Source organism: Salminus brasiliensis, chromosome 14, assembly GCF_030463535.1.
Source record: "Salminus brasiliensis chromosome 14, fSalBra1.hap2, whole genome shotgun sequence".
NCBI classification, from domain to species: domain Eukaryota; kingdom Metazoa; phylum Chordata; class Actinopteri; order Characiformes; family Bryconidae; genus Salminus; species Salminus brasiliensis.
The window spans coordinates 26,327,889-26,350,382 of record NC_132891.1 but is presented as its reverse complement, the minus strand read 5'-3'; the positions used below and the strand labels follow the sequence as shown (position 1 = coordinate 26,350,382).

Below are 22,494 nucleotides of genomic sequence, written 5' to 3'. Positions count from 1 at the left end.
TTGTGTCTTGTCCGTAATAAAAGCCTGGCCATTTCTCAGATCATTTCCCCTGCTATATCCATTATTTGGCAAAATGGTTACCAGAATGGGACTAGGTCCTTACTTTCCAATCTCTACAGCTTTTAGCATTCTTAAACACATTAAATACACCTGAGTCTTACAACTCTAAAATGATCTTAGCAACTCAAACTCAACAATGATAAGCAGCATGGTTACTTATTACAACAGATGCATTGTTAATGGTTCATGTTTATTACCATCTGCTCATAGTGAGAGACAAAAAAACCCTACATTTCCTTTGGTAGTGTTTCTGTTGCCATTTGGGCAAAAACAGCATCAAGGTATTTTATTGATGGGCTGAAATAAATGTCATTATTACACATCAAGGTGCAAAAAGTAAATATGTTGCTGATTTTCTTCTTCTTGTTGTTATTTAATAATAATAATATTGAATGGTATCAACCTCCCATAGTATTGCAGCATTAGTATATAGTCTGTTAAGATAGTTGGCAGTGGACAACAAACAGTTGTTGACATAGCAGAGTCAAAGCCAGGCCAAGGTGAGCAGACAGACTGATATCCTATCCTACCCTAGCTATACCTTATACCAAAAATGGCAATGAACCTTTGAACTGAATAAATTAGCATATTCTGTTTTTTATCTTGGAACACTGACCTACAATAAACACCCCCTCTTGCACCCTAACCTAAAGCATGGCTGCACTTTTCCCTTTTTCAAAATGACAACAGCTGTACTTGTTTTCAGGATGCCTAAACCACTGCTGATCAGTGTTGACCATCTTAGCTAGGTAACTGTCTGGTGAATATATCATGGTAATTTTGATCCTCTGAATAAAAGGTCTATGTCATCCATGTTTACATACACTCAAAAGCCCAATTTTCAGATTTATCTGCTAAAAACTCTCTGAGAAAAATGGACTATTTAACCACCTCAGCTCAGCGGGCAGCACAAAACACTTCCACTATGAACATAAATCCTGAGGGGCTTTCTGCACAAAACAGCAAACAAAACATGTCTTTCTCTCATGAAACACAGGCTGTTATTTGCTGTCAATGGCCCTGAATCAGAGTGTTACAACTGGATAAATACCATTGCTCGGAACAGGAAGCTTAAGTAATGACAATAATGTATACCGCCTATAACAAATGGATACACCCTAAGTAAGTGAGCAAATCGACATCAAGCTTAGTATGAATAGAACTTCTTATTTACTGTCTACTTGTCTACTTCTCATTTGAAATTTGTAGTCCACTTTAGTGCAGTTACTGCTACACCATTTAAGAGATGGGTTGAATCTCTCAAGATTTAAATGAAATGGGATTATTTTACTATTTTTTTTTTATTTATTCTGCTGTAGTTTGTGTGTTCAAGTTATTTAACGTTTATGTGTATGGTATTTTGAAGATACAGTGCATATTAAAGGTATTTACCACCTTGGATATTTTCACCTTATATAGATTTTAGATAATAGATGGTTAGTTAAATAGAATATATATCATGTAAAAGATATGATTGCATACATGTATGTTTAAAGTGACTGAACGTATTTAACAAATCCAGGCAGTTGGTTCTAATAGTTTCATGATTAGTGATTGTAGTATAAAGACACTTGTCTGGAAGGGCCACAAAGACAAAAGACCACTTGGTTCTGGATAACAATCTCTGTTCTAGTTTATCCCAAAGGTGTTCGATGGGGTCAAGGTGAGGGCTTGGTGTGGACCAGTCAAGTTCCTTCAAACCAAACCTTTATGGACCTTGCTTTGTGAAGTCGTAGTCATCCTGGAACAGAAAAGGGCCTTTTCCAAACTGTTTCCACAAAGTTGGAAGCATACAATTTTCCAAACCATGTTGGCATGCTAAATCATTAAGATTTCCAGGGTTACTAAGGGACCTTAAAAACACATTACATTTGGTCTAGTCCAGTGTCAGTGTGCTTTACACCACTCCATTCGACACTTGGCATTGGGCTTGGGGATGTAAGGCTTGCATGCAGCTGCCATGGAAACCCTTTCCATGAAGTTTGGAACTCAGCAGTTATTGAATGAGACTACAGTTCAGATTGCATGGCTAGATGATTGATTTTATTTACCTGTTGCAATAGAAGTGAATGAATTTAGTGATTAAGAGATGTGTCCCAATACTTTTGTCCATATAGTGTATCTTATGCACATTGCGTTTTCAGCAAGCAATGAAAATAAACTTTTCAATATAATGTTTTCCATCCCTCCACTACTCTCTGAGCCACTCTACCTAGAGAAAAAACTCCTCTGGTGACAACACCTTTCCAGACATTGTGCTTCGCTTGTCAGGACAATGACCCAAAGCATTCAGAAATGATTTAACACAAAGAACTGGACAGTTCTGAAGTGGCCAGCAGTGATTCCAGATCTAAGTCCTATAGAACACCTTAGGAGAGGTCTGTTGGGAGAAGGCACCCTTCAAATCTGAGAGACCTGGAGCACTTGGCAAAAGAAGAAAAGGTCCAAAATTACAGAACAGAGGTGTAAGAAATTAATTCATGGTTACAGAAATCATTTATTTTCAGCAATCGTTTCACCAAATATTAAGTTGAGGAAGTCAATCATTTTGTCCAGCCCATTTCTGGAATTTAGTGTAACTGGATTAGATTTGACTTTCCATGCTTTTTTGTCTTAGTGCAGACAAAAGAAAGCATTCCAAACCTTGTTATACAGAGGGAAAACTACTTCTATAGAGTTGAACTGGCAGTTGAAATAGGAAATGTGATGATTGTTGGGATCCCTCTAAATCAGATTAGCGAATAAATAGCAATGGTTTGTTGCCAGAATTAGGAAGAAGAGTTTATTGTAGCCTGATTTGGCCAGTGCATGTGCTGTTGACAAAATCTGTTTTAAGGCAACATACATTTTTTCTGCCTAAATCAACCAGAAATGACAGCATCACTTGTGAACTGGTTTAGGTTTACCGTGGCCTTAGTGCAATCTTGTGTTAGGTTCCTCCCAAAAGCTACCTGCCAAGATATTTAACATTAGTTTACGCATGATAGTGCCATTGATTCATCCCTGCAGTGTTGCTGATTTGTGAGAACTAGTGCATTCATCAAGCAGGAGAAGGATATGAATGATTAATCAGAGTCTCACTCTTTATTATTAGTAGGATGTAGAGTGTATAGTATCCTATAAATGAAATAGAAAGAAACTTTTCTTAGTACTACTGTACATTTCGTTCAATAAATATTTACATACTGGGCAGTGCCTCCCTTTACTCTCCAACTAGCTTGAATTTATTATGGCATGGATTTTGCAATTGTTCCTTTGTTATTCATGTACTTATTGAGATAATGGCATCATACAATTCTTGTAGAATTTAAAAGTACATGTCTATGCTGCAAATCTCCCATTCTACCACAACCCAATGGTGTTGTATTTGGTTCAGATTTGGTAATTGGGAAGGCCACTGAACTCATTGTCCTTTTTATGAAACTAGTTATCACAATATTTGTTCTGTGACATGGTGCATTATAATGCTGGAAATAACCATTAGAAAATGGGTAAATTGTTGCAATGAAGGGATACACATTGGCACTTAAGCAATGGTTGATTGGTTTTAATAGGCCCAATGGTTTTACAGTCTTCAAATGTCCAGTTTTGGTGACCCAATTCCCACAGCAACCACAGCTTTCTGTTCTTGGCTGACAGAAGTGGAGCCTGACATGGTCTTTTGCTGTTGTGGCTTATTTGCCTCAAGGTTCAACTTGCTGTGCATTCTGGGACGCTTTTCTGCTCACCACAGTTGTACAGAGTGATTATCTGTGTGAGTGTACTCTTTCTGCCGGTTTGAACCAGTCTGGCCAAGGGTTTTTTTTTTTTTTGTCTTCAGCAGAACTGTTTGTCACCTTCCCTTACAAATCTTTTTGTTTCCCTTCAAAACTGGCGTTGTGTGTGCTTTGACTCTGACATCAAGTAACATCTCATTGATCCAGTGTAAAATTTGCAGGAATTCACTGTAAGAAACTGGTACAAATACCACACAGCTTCTGACTGGGAATTGAATGGTTCTGTTCTCCTCCTCTGACTATGGCTGAAGGTTGATTACAAGATTACAGATCTGTGAAAGCTTTTTAATCAGGCTATTTTTTTATCTGACATGGACAGTGAAAATACACCTTTTGGTCTATGGCCTATGACACATTACTCTCCACGTAATGGGCATCAAAGAGTGATGATTTATAAACCAGTGTTGTAAACGACACTGTATTTAACCTTATCAATCAATTCTAAATCAATAAACAGTAAAATCGTCACATAAGTCGTCACAAAATGCATTATATCCGCTGCAAAAGAGTTTTGCATTCGTGTGATTCATGCATCTCCTTGCCGAGCAGCGCTGTGTGCAGAGAACAGCCACTGCAGCATGCAATACTGAACAACAGTGTCGAACAGACCCCTTCGGTGCACGTGCCGCCGTTAACGTGAACGGCGTTTTGTCGCAGTGTGGAATGGCAAGCATCACGGTGTGTTGTGTAATCACATTTTTTCCTCCTCAGATAGCGTAGGAGCGCGGATGCATTGACATGAGAAGTACATAATCTTATTCCACCGATTAGCTGCGTGACGCTGCTTCGCTCGTACGCTATTCTGTTAGCCCCTTCCACGTTTACAGCGTATCTTCACCACTGAGTTAGGAATATTGAACGTCCGGCATTTGGGCTTTGGGCTTTGCACAAATGCGAAAGGGCATAATAAGACGATGTCAGAGTGCCAGTTGGCAACACTATGCAGTTTTGCTATTCGTTACGCTTTTGTCGTTAATGATAGGAATTCTGTGTGTGCGCCTTGCCGGAGCTGTCCCAGAGACGGTGCTGAAGACTCCGGTACTCCCATTATGTGCCCGCGCACCGCGGAATATTTTGGTTACAAAATAAAACGACAAAGCTGTTATTGAAGCCATAAAAGTATGTGGCTTTGATCTTTGATCGTTCTGACTGGGGTGAATTAGACAATCTCACTTTAAAATTCAGCATTTAACAAAAGCATATCTGTGGTATAATGAGAGTAATGGAGTGTATAGCATAGCGCCGCGTTTCTGATGCCAAAGCAGACACTATTATTACACATCGTGCACATATTGTGTCTCGAGTCATGTGTGGGCTCACGTGAGCAATGAGTCCTGCAATTCACACAACAGACAGCAGTGTGAATTGCAATAATGCACTGGACAGTTCTGCAAACCGTTCTAGATGATTTACGTGCATATTAGGTGCATACTCGCAAACATGCCAATGCATACAGACTTAGATTGAGCAAGTTCAGTCCTCGTGATTAGAAAATATATGCAACACATGTAAACGTTCGGCTATTCAGAGTGTTTATGTTGAAATCACATGAGATGTTTAGAGAATAGAACCTGTTTCGTAGTAGATCATTCAGTCCCAATGTTATTGAACTAATCTTATATTGTAAACATAAAAAATGGAAAATGATCCAACATCTAAATGCATGCAAAACTGGATCAATCATGTGCGAATCATGTGATCTTAATCTTAAAGTATCATATGTTCTTTTCTGTAGAGAAGATTTAGATTTGGCCCATACCGGTAAAGCTATGAAATATGTTATGTTAGACACTTTCAACTTTTAACAAAATATAGCCTGTACGAGTTAATGGCATTTCACTTTTGTGGTTGTGGAGTCAGACACAAAAAAGCGAGTGATCAATTCAGAGGCAAGAATTGATTTCAGCCTGATTCATTCAAGGCCTGTTTCACGTCTGTTCTCTTAGGACATTAACAAGTAAGTGGAAGAGCAAATTACATACCTCGAAGAGAAAGAGACTTGGCTTAGCTCTGCAATATTAGGTTTTATTTTTATTTTAAAAAAGTTTCAATGAAATGTGTGCATTTTGCCAGAGACAAGCTCTACAGTCCAGATGGTGCTTTCTTCTTTTATGTGCCTGGTGCAGGAAAATATTCTGTTCAAGCCAGAAGTCTTTTCTTGTGTTTCAGTATGATACTTTTAGGTAATGTATGTCATGGTCTCGGGCCGCGGCTCACAGGTGATCAAGAACTCCCCCTTCAAAGTCATGTCATGTTTTGTTATGCTCTGGACTTTTATGTTGAAAAGGACTCTTGTGTTGACACCCATCGTCGCCATCTTGGTTTTAGGTTGTGTTTGTCATGTGTCTGTTCATTGTTTGGTTAATGTGTATCACCTGTGGGCTGGTGTATTTAAGTAGGGCTAGTGTCAGCTGCCGGTTGCCGAGAATTACTCTTAGTGCAACCAATGCACTCAGGATACTCAGCTAACCTTGGGTACTCAGTGTTCACCGGTCTAGTCTGTGAGTCCGTCTGTATCTAGAGGACTCTTCTGGCCATAGCTAGTTGAGCATACATCTCCTGAAAAATCAGTTTAATAACTGATGCCCTGCTGAAATATCAGTTTAATAACTGATGCCCTGCTGTCATGAGAGGATGTACCTGATTTGACAGTGAAGGTCTAGAGCATGCAAATGCTGCTTTGCTTATATTATGGTATTAAAAACATACCCCACACCACCACATCCTAAACTCTCAGTAGTGCTTTCCAGTTTTTGTGCTCTTCTTCTTAGCAATTTTCCAGTGTGATATCTTGAATTTGAAACTATGCATGGCTACTTCAGTTTTTTTGTTTATACATTGGCTATCATTTGACTAACAGTAAATCACCTGCTGGTACATAATAGGCTGTTTGCCCCTTTTTCAGGCGCTGGCTGAATTTTCGAATGGGTGATAAACAATTTCAAATACAGATCATGTAAAGACCCTTTTAGTTTCCCTGGCATATGAAGCATATCCAATTACTTAGAGTGGCAGTTTGCAGGGTGTTGCACCTGCATAACCTTTGTAGGCGCTCTTGGGAGGTGTGTTTGTGTGCTTACCCTCCACCTGCATTAACCACACTGCTTATAGGTTGACTCCTGCAATCACCTGACCCCCCCTCCCCCCTCACACACACACACACAAAATCTAAGACAGATAATAACTTCGATATATGTAGAAAGAATTGTCAAAACATTTTTGTTTAAAATCAGGAATATTTTTAATGTTGCTACCCATGTGACACCCTCCCCCACTAAACACACCCACTGTAGTGCAGACCTACTTTACCGATTGAATCAAACAAACATATTGCATAATATTATTTTTGAGTATAGCAATTTCTTGTAATTTTTTACTTTGCCCTGTCCTCTTGTTTGTCCTGGCTTCTGTCTTCATCTGTCTGTTTACTTTTGTCATATGATATTTCGCACATGGCTCTGTTTATGTTTTGTCATTTGTTTCTTACTCATCCTGCCTTTGCCTTGTGTTACTCGTTTCTAGCCCCACCCCATGTAATCTTCATCAGGTGTGCCTTCTTCTATCTCTGGATATAAGGTTGGTTTCACATTTCAGGTTTCACATTTCTTTACTTTTGTAGTTGATGCTATTTAAGATTTTTTGCATAGTCTTTTGTTCAGTTTTTTGTCTGTTTACCCTAAAAAGTACATAACAATGCATTCATGTCTTTCCATCTGAGAGGGACTTCTTATTTGTAAAAAATGGGGTTGAAGTTTGCAGTGAGGCTGTTCAACTGAAATCAGGGCAGCTTGTGCTTCTTGCCACAATGAAGCCCTTCCAGAAACATAGCATAGTGCCCCTAATGCAGCCCAAGCACCTGCCCCTCATGCAGCCCCAGGGCTTGCTTCAAAGCAGGGTCACCTGCCTCCATGGACTTTTGTAGCAGCGATGCCAAACAAGCAATGTGTATCTGGCTTTATGAAAGTAAGGGAGACTACAGAATAAGCCGAAGTATAGTACAGTAGTCAATCATAGTTCATATCTAGTATATAAAATTAGCACATAATAATCAAAGTTATTTAACCCACAGTGCAAGTTAGGTTTATTAGCAACATTTACAAAATTTCTGCTGTTTGCAATAAACCAAACAATAACTGAAATACCTAAACACAACTAATATAACTAATATAATAAGTGGTCAGAATTATTCAACCGCTTCATGACAAGCATCTTAGTACTCAGTAGAGCACCCTTTTGCTGTTATGACTTGTGCAGTGTCCTGCATGCTGCAACTACCTTCTTCAATTCTCATCAAATATTTTGTATAGGGTTCAAGTCAGTTGACTGTGATGGCCACTCCAGCACCTTGCCTCCTCAGGAATCTGGTGGCAGCCGGTAAAAGCTTCCTCTTTCTGCTACATAGTGAATACATAGTGCACATAATGTAGCCAGTGTTGTTTTTACTTGCGAATTATGCTTCCAGCTGTTGGTTGTAACATGCAAATAGAAATGTCACAGTCAACAAACCCATAGCCAGTCCGGGAATTTGATGAGTTAGTTTTATCTCAAGCACACCTGATGCAGCTTATCCTTGATCTTATCCTTGATCCTAAGTTCTTGATTTGCCACCTGATTTGCAAATATGTGCTCTTATATGGGACTCTGTTTGGGGGTTGAAAAATTATAAGACTGCAATGGTCATTAATAGGGGCATTTTGTGTTGGATTTGTGTTGTGTTGGAAAACACTTGTTATATGTATGCTGTTTGTCACAAGTTTGCACAAACCACATTTGCAATAGGGGATGAATCATTTCTGTAACTGTATAATAAAATCTCCCAATAACCCCAATAATTTCATAAACATGGCCTGCACTGTATTTTCTTCACATCTAAACTAGCTAAAGTCTCTGAACAGCATCAAATCCTTTTTAGCAAGATATAAGAAAAAATACTGAAACTTTTACTGTATGACCAATGTCACATTGTAGCTCTAGCTGTGATCAAGTACATTAGTTCAGCCCCAGTCAAAATATTTACTGTAAAAAAGAGCTTTAGCAGTCTTTCACTAATCATGCAGGTTTACATTAAGATTTTGATGGGTTGTTAAAATTGCTAAAATTGATCAGCTTTTGGTTAAAATGGAAGTTGACTCTAAATATACTAGTTCATGTTTATTGGTTAGTGCTTTACACAGTTTAGTACTTTGAAAAGTGGTGGGTCATATGCCTTTTTGCCTCTGTGGTTTCAGCACCCATTTTATTCACAACCTGCAGCAGCAAGACACATGTTTATGAGAGATCTAAAAGTCAGTTCCACTTGGAAACTGAAAACATCTGTCAGTGTTTTGACTGTGTTTAAGCCAGATTTTGTCTTAACATGTGCATGCACAATGTGAGCATGGGGTATTAGGCCCCAAGTCTTCTTCAATGTTCTGTGAATTGTATGCCACTAGAAGCATGTATAAAATATGCTCCCACCACACGTGACTTGTTGAAAGCTAAACTGTCATGGATGTGCTATGTTTTACTGGTCATGCTAAATTTAATTTCCTCTAATTTAAAGCCACAGTTATTAGAAACAGTATGTTCAAAATGGAAGAAAATTGCTGGCTACTGTGCATGCGTTAGAGCATCGCTAAAACAAATGATCAGATAAGTCAAACATTTCTTATAAACCAATGTTTAACACAATATACAGTAGAAACCAGAAGTTTAAATGCACTGTATAAAAAGACACATATGCATTTTTCTCACTGTCTGACATGAATGAATTAATTAATGAATAAACCTTTCCCATAATAATCCTAAGGTCAAGTAGGATTACCAAAATTATGTATAAAACTGTGTCCCAGAGATGAACGTGCTTCGGTCCGAAATGTGCCCAAATCAACCCAAGAACAAAAGCAAAAGACCTTGTAAAGATGCTGGCTGATGCTGGTAGGAGTGTGTCATTATCCACATTGAAACGAGTACTGCACCACATAGGCTGAAAGGCCACTCTGCCAGGAAGAGGCCATTACTCCAAAAGAAACATAAAACTGCTGGCACAGGGAGAGGGATCGCTAGAATTGGGACTGGAGCGGATGGCATATAAGCCGGCACGACCTGAAAACCGTCACATGAAACTTGGAGGCCTTGTGCAGGGCTGGAGAACTGTGAGGAACTATGAACCCTGGCTTGCAGGCCTCATTCAGGGGCCTTGGCAGTGTTGTGGGCTACCCTACTGGCTTGCAGTGCTCCTCCTGGGTACTTGGCAGCATTGTGAAACTCATGCACGCCTTACCACATATCTTTGCAGTCTTTCTAGTAGATCTGGTAAGCTCTACTTTAGTCAGGTGTGCTTTATGAGAGTTTAGTCAAGCATATTGGAGCACATGGCCTGTCTATGTGCAGTTCACTCTGAGGCCTGGAAGGGCAGCCATTAAAAGCATGTTTCATTATTGGCCAATACTCAACATTAAAATACCTGGATTGGATCACTGGACAAAAGAATTTGGACATAGGTACAAAAATCATTAGGCTGTGTGCACAATGGTTGTCTTAAACATAAACATTTCTTTTTAAATTGAATGATAGTAACAACATAAATCACCCTAATTATTGTCAATATCCAAGTTCATTATAATTAATATTTTACTTACATACCTGTAAATCAAGCTTCTATGAATATTAAATGTTGATGTCTTGCTATTTTCATCTCTCTTTAATGTTTATGGCTACATCACTGGCTTCAGATTGTCGTACACGTCTGGAGCCAATCAGGTTTTTAGGCAACCTGATTGGTACTAGACATACATTAAGATAATTTATCAATACACTCACCCAGACATACATTTAGAAATATTTGATATTAGTCTTAATTATTAATATTTGATATGAGTCTTTTTTCCCCCAAAACCACAGAGCTAGCTGTGACTGCATATAAAACAATGCAGTGAGCCAAGCGACCCAGTGGAGATGTGCAGAGATGAAAACTCTGACAAGACTTTGACAGTCTAGAAGGTCTATTGCTCCATACAGCATTTGCACAGGCAATCTTAAGCAGCACTGTAATAGTTATTGATTTTTTTCCTCTCATGGACTGAGGCCCACATTAAGCTATTGACCCTGTTATGGTTTATTGATATCATTTGTGACACTACCACCTTTGGCTTCCATTGAATCTCTTTTGAGAGCAGATTCCAAACAATTTAGTCCTCAAACGTTTTTCAGTTGGTCTGTTCTTGAGGAATGCAGTTATATGCAAAATAATTTAGATTATTTGCTAAATAATATACTCTCCTCCTCTTGTTCATTTTTTAATAAAAAAAAAAAAACTAAAAATAACCTTTGCATCTAATTATTATTTTTTTATTTAAAAAATACTAATCAAGCTGTAGGCTTAATTTCTGAAGCTTTATCCAGCTGCGTAGATGGCTGTAAAATGTTAGAAAAAGGTTTAAAGAGTCAAATAATTTATTACACTGTAATTATTATCAGATGACAGTTCTTGACAGTTCTTGACAGTTCTTGACTACACCAGTCCTAACGAGTCAGTTAATACCATGGGCCCTATTTTAGTGACCTTTAGGCGAGCCGTTAACCACCCACCATGCAGATTTATTATGGGCATGTCAGGGTGTTTTTTTACTATCGTAACAATGGGAAAAGTATGCCTTGTCCGCGGTGAAACGCGCAAAGGACATAAGTCTCTTAATTAATCATGGGTGTATTTTGGCCGTAACGTGTAATAAACCAATCAGCGTGTCACTTGCCATTCCCTTTAAGAGCCAGGTGCGTTCTGACTTTGGCGGACTGCTATTTTAGTGGTCTGAGAAGTATTGCTGAAGCGGTGGAGCGCCACGCCTCTAGATTAGGCGTTCCCAAGATAGCAATACGCCAGACATTTACCTGAACACACCTCATTTCGAGACCACCACGCCCATTGGCGCAGATATATTCACAAGCACCACAGCTATGTAAACAGCGGAGGCGGAAGGTGTGAAAGTAGACTGTTGGCGGGGTGTAAGATAGCAATGAGCAAGGCAACACGTCTTGCGCAGGGTGTAAGGTAGGGCCCCAAGAGTGTTTAGTTCCTATTTTCACATGTTTTAAATTAATAAGGAATTACCATGTTTGTTTGTTTGTTTGTTTTTTAACCATGTGCTGCAGAGATGATGTAATGTAAAACATGTAATTTGACTAAGGGTGCCCAAAGGTTTTATTATAGTTGCAGAATGCAGATCACTATAGTCCAAGGAAATATTTGATCTTAGCTCTCCTTTTATCAAGGGTCTTCTTAAAGCTCATTGTGATGAACATTTGTAGCGTAAGTGTAAATGCAGATTAGCACTTATTTCTAATATGAACCTTTTGTTAGGAAGATACAGACCAAGCCTGTCTTGGTGAGGGAAAATCCTTCCCTACTCAGTTGAGTAGAGCTGCAATCTGGTGCCAGAGGAACCACACCCTGAACATACTGCAAGCTGTTGGCAGGATGTTCTCTCTCAACTGACCAGAGATGACATAAACAAATATTTAGCAGAGAAGGAGAGAAATGGGTGAAAAAGTAAGAAATCACATTTAAGTAAATCCAAGAAAAGAAAATACAGTTCTCATCAAACATAAAAGTAAAAGTACTGCAAAGGTTCTTTGAGTAATGCCATAGTTAAAGGTTTAAATCTTTAATTGATGCAAAGGTTTCTAAAGATTCTTCACATGCACACACCTTTTTTTTTTTTTTTTTACAAATATGGTCCTTTAGGATGACCCTCACACTACCTTCAGATTAGGAAAGTTGTTATTGTTTACTGGATTGGATAGATCAGTTGTGTTGGGAAGTGCAGGGCAAGTGGTCCTCACCATAGCTTGATAGTCTCCTTTTAAGTCCATTGTGGTGGTGTACAGAGGCAAAATTACACAAATTGTGTCACTGTCCAAATACTTATGGACCTGCCTATATAGGGCTAATACTATATACGTTCCCCAATCCCTGGCACAGTAATGCAAAGCTGTGCTCAGTCTTTCAGCACTAAGAACAATAATTACCCAACCAAACTCATGTGACTTATGTGTGTCATAAATCTCCAAAGAGTCAATACTTCAGTGGTCACTCAGAGGCTGTTCCATTCTTTATTCCCAGGCCACATACTTGGTGATATCAGCACCATTAGGTTTTAAAAGACATTTGTGTCCTCATATCTAGGCTTCTGACTGGTGGAATACTACATCTTCCACAAAATCAGTCATGATGAATCAGTTTTTATACAGTTATTGTAATTTCTGTCTCATCATCAGCGGGGTATAATAATTGCACGCTTGTAAGAATTTGTTTATAAAAAATGCAAGTGTAACTAGTATTGTACTGAAATACTAGTACTGATCATTTCTGGAAGCAAATGACCCAGCTGTCTTTTTGGCAGGTGGCTAAAAAGGCAATCCTGCTCTTTTATTCAAAGAGATTGAGATTGTATTAATTTCATTCCCCAGTACACATATATGGGAACAAAGAGGTAGTCACTGGGGGCAAAGGGGGAAGGCAAGAGAAAAGGGTCATTTTTGGAACATGCAATAAATGCTGTATGGAGCCCCAGTGGTGTCATGTCAGAAAATATGGGGACTAAAAGTGCTTGTAATTAACAGGAAGTACAGTCAAAGCAGGTGGTGGAAACACTTCCACAGTACAGGCATATTTGTGTTCCCCAAAGGTGTTCGGAGACAATGCACGTTTAAACTGCAAAGGAATATGGTGACAAGAAGGTTGCCACCTCAGTGACTGTGTGATACCTTTTTTCTTTTACATTTAAGTAATTGCCATTTACAATTTGTCATTTGCTGATTTGTCCATGAGAACATTTAAGAAATCCACACATACACTAGTTATATATAACTATAAACAATATAATTGTATATAGTTATAAAATAAATATTATATAACATTTTTGAAGGCCATTTTATGTAAATGAAAGATTTGAAATGTTAGAAACCTTTAAATAATTGTAGAAAGCTATATTTACATGAGTGTGTGGTTATGTGCATGGTTAAGGAACAGAAAAACAAATAATTGTAGTAGGACAGTATGTCATAATGTAACTGACATATTCAGTTAGTTCAGTCACTCAATTATCTTCATGCTCTGGAAAAATAAAAATCACTGCAATCTTTCTCTCTGCTGTGGCAGCATGCAAAACGCAGTGTCTTGTTGCCTCATCACTCTACTGTCCCCTCCCATTTTTAGCCTTGTTTGTCTACCCCAACCCCCACCCCACCTCTTTTTCTTTCTCTTTCCCTCCTCTTTGTTTCCATATGAAGCTAATGCATTTGTGCTTCTTTCTGTTCTCCATGCATTCTAATGTGTTCTCTTCGTGGCAAAAAATCACAGGGACAGCAATGGAAGATTGAGCTTCACAAATTGATCTCCCTCAAAAACCCATCACTGTTGGGGAGAGACAGAGAGCAAGAGAGGGACAGAGCGAGAGCAAGAGGGAGAGGGAGTAAGTACATGCAGAACTGTGAGCAGCATCTCCAATAAGACAGATGAGTGGGATGGTATAAGGGAGTGGGGGAAGGAGAGAGGAGAGAGAGGAAAGAGCGGGGTGGGGTTGGGGGTTGCTTTGCGGAAGAGCGAAAGTGAGAGAGCTGGAGAATGAGCGGAGAGGAGAGGGGAGGGGAGAGCATGTTAGGTGGGGGAGGAAGAGGCGCGTTCTAGTATGTGTGTGTGTGTGTGTGTGCGTGAGAGAGAAGTGCTGCAGTGGCGAGTGGTGGGGGGGGATGACTGCAGTTTCTCGGGCTGATGGGAGACAGAAGACGTTGGTTCAGCACTGAAACATTTAACCCCTAAGTGCCTCGCCACTGAATGGGTCAGTCACACACTAAGGATTAGCACTAAGGAGAACATTAGAGACAGGTGAGTACGCTTTTAGCTTTAAAATTAGGTTTTCATTCTCTCAAAGCTAAAAAAAAAAGGGGGAGCGCTATGAAATAGAGCAGCACTATTACTGTAAGACATACAAGTATTGTAGCCTGTACTCAAGACTGGGTGTTACTTAATCATGCTGCAGAAAAAAAAACACTTCCGCTCAGTGACCAGGGCAGTACTGCTTAGATTTTTTACTGATTCGCCTATGACAGAATAGTGCTCTACCTTTTCACCTTCATGATTATCTACTGTCCTGCATGGATTGTTTTCTGCGAGCATTTGTGCATAGTAAAGAGAAGCATGTGCATGTTCTCAGAAAACTGGAGTAGATGCAACGCAGTGATCAGCTTATTACAAGAATGCTGCGGCAGCGCTTCAAAGACCCTGTCCCAAAAGAAAAATGTGTAGGGGGAGAGTGTATGGGTGTGTGCCAGGTGTATGTTCATCAGTCATCATGTTTCTATCAACTTCAACACACATTAGTCTCCTATTATGTTTGAAGAGCTGGCCCTGGCTCTATTCTCTCTTCTGCTTAATGACAGTGAAGGTTCTGAAAAGCTAAGCTGGGATCCGATCCGAGATCAGTATGCAATGGCTGGCTGCTGGGCTCAACCTCGAGCTGTCGATGGTCGAGTGTCAGGTGGGAAGGCTGTCCGCACATGAATGCCATTTTCCCTTTTTTCCTCCACTTTTTTTTTTTTATCCTGGAGTGTTTCCAGTTAACTGTCCCCGCTGACAGCTGCTGTGTTTGCCCTGGAGTGGGGTATGGATTGACACCCCCTTCTGCACCAAGAAGCATTAGGGAGAATCCGTGCAGCATTTCCTTGCTGATCAGGCATTTCTTTTTTGGGGACAACTGTACAATAAAGATTAGAAACATTAAAAGGTTTTGTCACATTAAAATAGATAACCACAACATCGAGAATCCTATTCCACAGCACAGTTGCACCATGCACACTAATTCACTGTGGACAGTGGGTTTTCTAAGACATATTGGTGTAAAGTAAAAAAAAATAATAATAATGTAGAACCTTTTTTTGTAGTAATGCCATCTTAACCATCATGGCATTATATCCCATGAAAATAGTCCATATACATTGTTTTTTGTTGCAAATGATGGTGACCCTAAAATCTCTTTCTCTCTCACTCTCCCTCTCTCTCTCTCTCTCTCTCTCTCTCTCTCTCTTTCTCTCTCTCTCACCCCCTCTGGATTCTCTTGGGTATCACTGAGAGGGGACATTCCCAAGGACAAATGCAGCTTTCTAACTAAGCTTTATATCTTAACAGTTAAAAAAGCTTTGTGTGTGCCACAGTTTAGTAGTATATTTTCCTCAGGAGTGGACAATAAGAATGTATGTGTGAATAACATAAAAAGAGCCTTAAAGAACAATGGATTGTACTACAGCTGATACAATTGTGTCCCTATTGTCATGTCTATTCATTTCTCTCTGTGTGTTGTGCGGAAGTGGTTATGTGTGCAAGTATATAGAATGGTTTGGGAGAGGTATGCAGAATAATACAAACCATGTTAAACCGTAGAGACCAGAGCTTTTCTCAACCACTCTAATTCACTCCATCACACTGAAAGGATTGCAACACGAAGTCCACAAAATTGTTTTATTTATTCAAAGAATAGTAAAGTAAAATAATTTTTTTTTATGCTAAAGAAATGTTATAAAAGAAAACAAACACCCCAAAAAGATCATTAGCTATTGATTGATATTACTCATAAACATGGATGAATGAATTTTATGGGGAAGGCTTTTGCAAGGTAGCACTTACTTTTACCTGATAATATTTCTCATTCTGTTGAACATACTGTATGTTTAATCATGGCGACTCTTAACATATAAATAAAGAACAAATACATGCATGGCAGCAAATCAATCTATTACCATTTAAGAAACAAAAAAGATCAAAACGTTTTGCACCTAATCTTTAAAATGACTGTGTAGAAAATCCATCAGAGACATCAGCTAAGACATTTAGTAAAGTGGATAGTAATACACGTGTCAAGAACATAGGACATAGACAATTAAAAAATCCCTTACTTATATATACTATATATATAATATCTTGTTATATATGTTATCAGTGTTACAGGAATGTTCAGTTTTATGGGAATGTTCAGCTTTGTTCAGTTTTGGGGCATATGGCTTCACAAAATGCAGTTACTTCTATGTATTTAATTGTTTCATTAGTGCAGGTATACAAGATTTTCCACGATCTAGTGTTGAGTCAATTTGATCACTTTTGGAGTTAGATTTGATCACTTTTGGAGTTAGATTTGGGTTTTTAAAAACAATTGTGCCATTGAAAGTAAGGGTCTTATGAAATTCACAGCCATTAAATCATTTCATCACTGGCGATGCAACCTGACGATGCAATCCTTTTTTCTGCAGTGTCTTATTTCAATTTTAGTGCATCTGTGGTTTATTGAGCTTTGAAAAGCACTGAGTCTTCAAGCATTGCCCCAGCCACAAACTACACTATTGGCAAATACTGGAAAAAGCATGGGACAAATTGTGTTGCCACCTGAAGCAGGGATGACCGTGATGGCAGAAATCATTGTTTTAAGCTATACAGTGTAATGCTCCTCATCTGGAAGTTTACAAAGAGTTTGTGTATCAAGAGCTCGCACTGATTCACCAGGCATACAACAAAGTCATGGATTTGCTGTTGTTGGAGAAAACACAGTTGAATGAAGCCCGCTCTGAATGCACAGTGCTCATTATTTGTTGTCTTGGGTTATTTAGAATGTAAGACAATAACAGAACACACTGGGGTTTTTTATACGGCACTCCAATTTTCTGTAGATACGAAGTCCAAAATCCTTATCTCTTACATGCACAAGCCATTAAACTAAATGCATAAGGAGGAGAAGCTGAGTGCGAAAGTATTTTTTTCTTTTTTGTGCCTTAAATGATTTGATTTGAATGCCCCCAGGAGTGATTAATAATGTACAATAGATACACTGTAGTAGGTATACACAATACACAATAGTAGGCATAACCAAGCCGTCACTCTAACTATGCTAAATAATATTTACTATAGAATACTTTAAAGGCCAAAAGTAAAATTATTTATTTATAATATATTTATGTATAAAAATAAACAAGGCAAAACACATATGGTATAAACCAAAAACAAAAATGAATGCTCTGTGGCAGGAGTAATCCCACTGCTACATTGGTGGGCTGCTACTATGCCACGACAGCCTCAGTCTTCTAAGGATTGTTGACAACCCCTGCTTCAGATATCATATGATCCAAGTACCCTACTTGACTTCCATCTAAAAACAAATGGCAAACTGGCAAATTGTTGTAAATTTAAATGTAGACGGTGATGTTGGAGAAAGCTCAAGGCTATTTCCAAACAATCAAGATGCTTGAAAGAAATAGAAAATATAAGCTACAGCAGGAGCGCATTAAAGTGATTGCAAAATATCTGTTCAATGAGCTGCTGGGAAATAGTATGGCCATTACATAATCTAAACCACATCAGTGTTAATTAAAACAATCCAAAATGTGTAGAAAAAGGTTGTTTTATCAGTCTTTTTTGAGTACTGGTACCTGCTAGCCATATCCATAGTGATTAACCACAAAGCCCCAATCAAAGCTTTTGGTGTTCCTTATAATTATGAAAAGCATCCCTATGGGTTATAGCATTACGTTGTTAACAGTCTACACATATTTGAGTAGACCCATCCCTTCACCTAAACGTACTGAGATGGTAGCAGTCGATGATGCTACAGCCATACTGCCAGAGCTCATCTACTAAAAGAATAGTATGCTGTTCACACATTGTGCATTCCAGATCTCCATCACCCTGACTGAATGCCCCCCTATACTTTTATAAGAGGCTAGGAACCTCTTGTTCTTGCAGAGTAGATCTCCTGCACCATAAATGATACTGACCCCAAGGAGCAGCAAAATGGAGTTCCCAAAGAACAGCTTTAGGTACCACCCATCTAGATTGTGTGCCTACATTCATCATGGGTCAGTGAATCACACTCTGCCGGTACTGTGAGATTTATTATAAGGAACTTGAATGGTTGAATTTTTAGCATAAGAGTGAGGGTATTGGTCCTAAAAAACAAGATGGATTGGCTGTATGTTCTTAAGGTCTGTGCTTTAGAAACACATACAGTATATGATCTGAATATAGTAATGCTATGAACATACAAGAACATTTCACTGTAAATATTGCATGATATATACTGATTGACATTGCACACAGTTACATGCAGTTTTAAAAAGGGTGCATTAAGGGTTATTTAGTAAAGGCAATGGTTCTATATAAAGTTATGACAACTTAAGGAATCATTTGAAGTGCTTCTTTACCAGATTCAAAAATTCTGCTACTGTTTGACTGTTTTCAGTACTGTATAGTACTAAGTATATGTTTTACCTAAACCCCATTTACATCTGGTCACATCATGCTTTTTGAGTATCAGGATGTCAGGCCATATCCAAATATCTGGATATGGCCAAGACAATTTGATCTCTTTTAGGAGGGTGATATTGGAGTGGATATTGGATATTGGAGTGAATCTGCACCGCAGTCTAGCAGTGAAATGTAGTAAGGGTGCAATCATTTTATTTTACCCAGTTAATTGATTAAATTAATTTAATTAGGCTGTAACCTTTTTGAATTTCTGACCTATGAAACATTATCTTATATATTATATATTAGTCACTTTTACACTCCTGATTATAGGGGTTTTGCTTGACTTTTATAATTAAAATATGATCAGATCTTCAAAATACTTAAATATTATTGTAAGCAATATTGCTCTACATTTCTGTCTTTCACAGTAATATAATAAAAAAAAGAGAAAGCGCTTCACATCCGTTTGGTCACAGCTTTGCAGACAGCTAAGAGTCTCAGTTCTTGTTCAGTTCTTATTTTCGCCAATTCTTCCTTGCAAAAGGCTTTTAGTTTTGTGAGATTTTTGTGCTGTCCAAAAATGTTTGATGATGTTTAGGTCAGGGGACTGTAAGGCCATTGGCCTGTGAACGTCATTTCAACCTTGGTTTCACTAACACATTTAATGCACCTCATAAATGGAAGATGCAAAAGCGACATTTAGTTGAACAAGTTGAATGTGTGCAATATACTCCAGTGCCTTGAGGTCCTAAAGCTTAAGACTGCTATTATTATTACTATTTTGTGAAGCTGTTCCCAACTTCTTGGTGTCTCGGATGCAGATGTAGAGCATTATCTGGTTTGATGTTGCAGCCAGTGAATAAGCAGCTCCACATCTGATGCGGTGTACATCTTTATATTAAAGGTAACCTGATGCAAATCATAAGCATGGGTCTTATAATGGCAGAATCACGTATCAAGGTCAGGTGCAGCGCTGCCATGTATGCGGCTCATTGGAGCAATAGGTGAAGGACTACAAAGCTGTGAAGTGCTGGAAGTGCAGAGAGCTCATGTACAAAGGTAAGGAGTGCTGTATCATCTGAGTTCTGCAATCTGTTTGATGAGAGGCCACTCCTATTTCAAGTGCTCAAACTCATACAGCAACAAAGCATGTGCTGCATCTGGACAATGCACAGCAGCCCAGTTCAGACCACACCAAAGCCCATGATGAGAGCGGCGCAGGAGATCGTTCTTTTCAGTACTACAAGGAAGAACAGCTGAACAACAAAGAAACATCAACCAAGCAGAACATGATGCCCCTGAGAAAGATGAGGAGACCACCAGTTTATCAAGCAGTGATACCACCACGGACATTTCCAGCTACAGCTCAGAATCTGATGGCTTCGATGATGATTTTTTACTGCTTCCTGACCCTAAGGAAGAATGAAGAACAAAGCAGCTGTAAGGGAAGAATCAGCAACCTCAGCAAACCAGATCACATCCAGTTCAGCAGAAGTTTCAGGTGAAGCAGTTCCACTAAATAGCCCCTTATAGTGAAATAAACCCCAATTACAACTCCCTATTAAAATAAAAGTAAAAAAAAGAACCACAACAAATGATAGAATGAGCACCATTTATAATTAGTTCATTTATTCTTATTTATGTATTCAATATATATTATAGCCATTATGATGGCTATTAAATTATTGTTTCATTGATCTCTCTTAATATCTAAAAATGTTAGATACCTGCAAGGAAACAATGTGGGAACTAGAAACACTTACTGTAATATATAAATGTTGACAAAACTATATAATATTAAATTATGTTTTTGTAATCTGTTTAGTACATTTGAAAATGCTTGTTTCATATTGAAAAAAAATCTCAATAAAGTTTATCTAAAAGGCAAAAAACTCAAGGTTGTCCAGTGTTTGGGGTCACTGACTGTAACACAAGCCCATAGCATAATAGATCCACTCCCGTATTAAACAATTGAAGAGGTGTTCTTTTCATGAAATTCTTTTTCTTCAAACATACCTTTGCTCACTACGGCTACAACAATCTACAGGACTTGTTTCAAAAATGGGCTTATTATTACTTATGTTCATTTGGAAACATTTGATGCCAAATTTTATGGTAAAGAGTTTTCCTCTGCTGACTGAAGATCGCATTTTTGCTGCACAATAGAACAGGTTACCACAACTGCAGAGTCTGCTAAATCTTTCTAAAGGTCTTTTGAGGTCAAACAGGGGCTTGCATTTATCTTTTTAGCAATCCAACGAGATGTCCTCTCCGTTTTTTTCTCTAATTAATCATACTGGACATGCCCACAATTACAGCATTGTCAACAACTGTGCATTTGCTATTAAGGTTTACGGTTAATTCAGGTACAGTTAAGGAACTGTAACTGTACTAACAATGATATTCTGAAGAAAGTTCTTTCATAGCCTTTCCACTTTTGTCCACTGTCAGTACCCAAATGTGTTTAAGTATGAGTATTTATTGATACAGCACAAGATGCTGTGAGAGATTGTTGTTGAGAATCGGTTCTGTTAGTTTTTTTATTGTAGCGTGTTAGGAGTGTTAGGAGATTGTAAGGCTGAAATTTACTGCTGTAGAGAGCATGAGGTGACCACTCCCAGTTTTCAGTTGATCCACTAATGTCCATGAGTGGAGCATTAGTGGATCAACTGAAAACTGGGTGTGGTCACCTCATGCTCTCTACAGCAGCACATCTCAGGAAGTGTGTGTTTGTTTGTTTGTTTGTTCCTCATGGAAAAATATGAGTAACAGAGCTTGATTAGTAATATTATTATCACAAATATTACTTAATTACTGTCAGTGATTGCAACTTTCTTAAAACCATTTTTATTTTGAATTTTGTTTTTATGTTTTATTATTTAAAGCATTATTGGAATTTCCCTGCAGTCAAGAAGTGTAATTCACACTTTGAGCCACCTCTAAAACAAGCTATGAGATACAGAATTGTCACTGAAATTAAAAGAAGCATGTGGACTGACACAGTAAAGTATTACAGGATTTTACACAAAAATGGTTTAGATTACTCAGCATTACATAGTTCCTGTGAACATTGTCCTGCTGCTTTACTGTAGTGCAGAAACCATTGTGCCGAGCACAGAGTGGCAGTGATAGAGACGCTTTTCTCTGTATCACAACCAGGAGAGCTTTACAATCATTTTGAAGCTGAAAAATTAAGGTAAAAGGCAGTATTTATTTGAAGGTAGTGTTGCTTTAATAGTAAATTGAGGAAATAGTAAGGCTTAATCTTAAACAAATCATATTGACAAGTTGTTTTTGACTAACGTAACTAGACTCTTGTATCCAATAACAAATTAGCAAAAATGTGTAACTTAATAAAAGTGTTACTTTATTTTACATAGTAAAACAAAAAGT

General features: G+C 38.4%; 1 protein-coding gene across 3 annotated transcripts in view; it reads left to right on the top strand.

Moving 5' to 3' along the window:
* syt2a (synaptotagmin IIa) overlaps window positions 1-22,494 on the top strand; it is a 60,823-nt gene that overhangs the window by 14,730 nt on the left and 23,599 nt on the right. For 2 of the 3 annotated variants that reach the window (XM_072656472.1, XM_072656470.1), the window contains exon 1: window positions 14,536-14,700. The exons of the other annotated variant lie outside the window; for it this stretch is intronic. The gene's annotated coding sequence lies outside the window, so the exon portion shown is untranslated. Of the gene's footprint in view, window positions 1-14,535; window positions 14,701-22,494 lie in introns of those variants that run through there. 3 annotated transcript variants of the gene reach the window in all.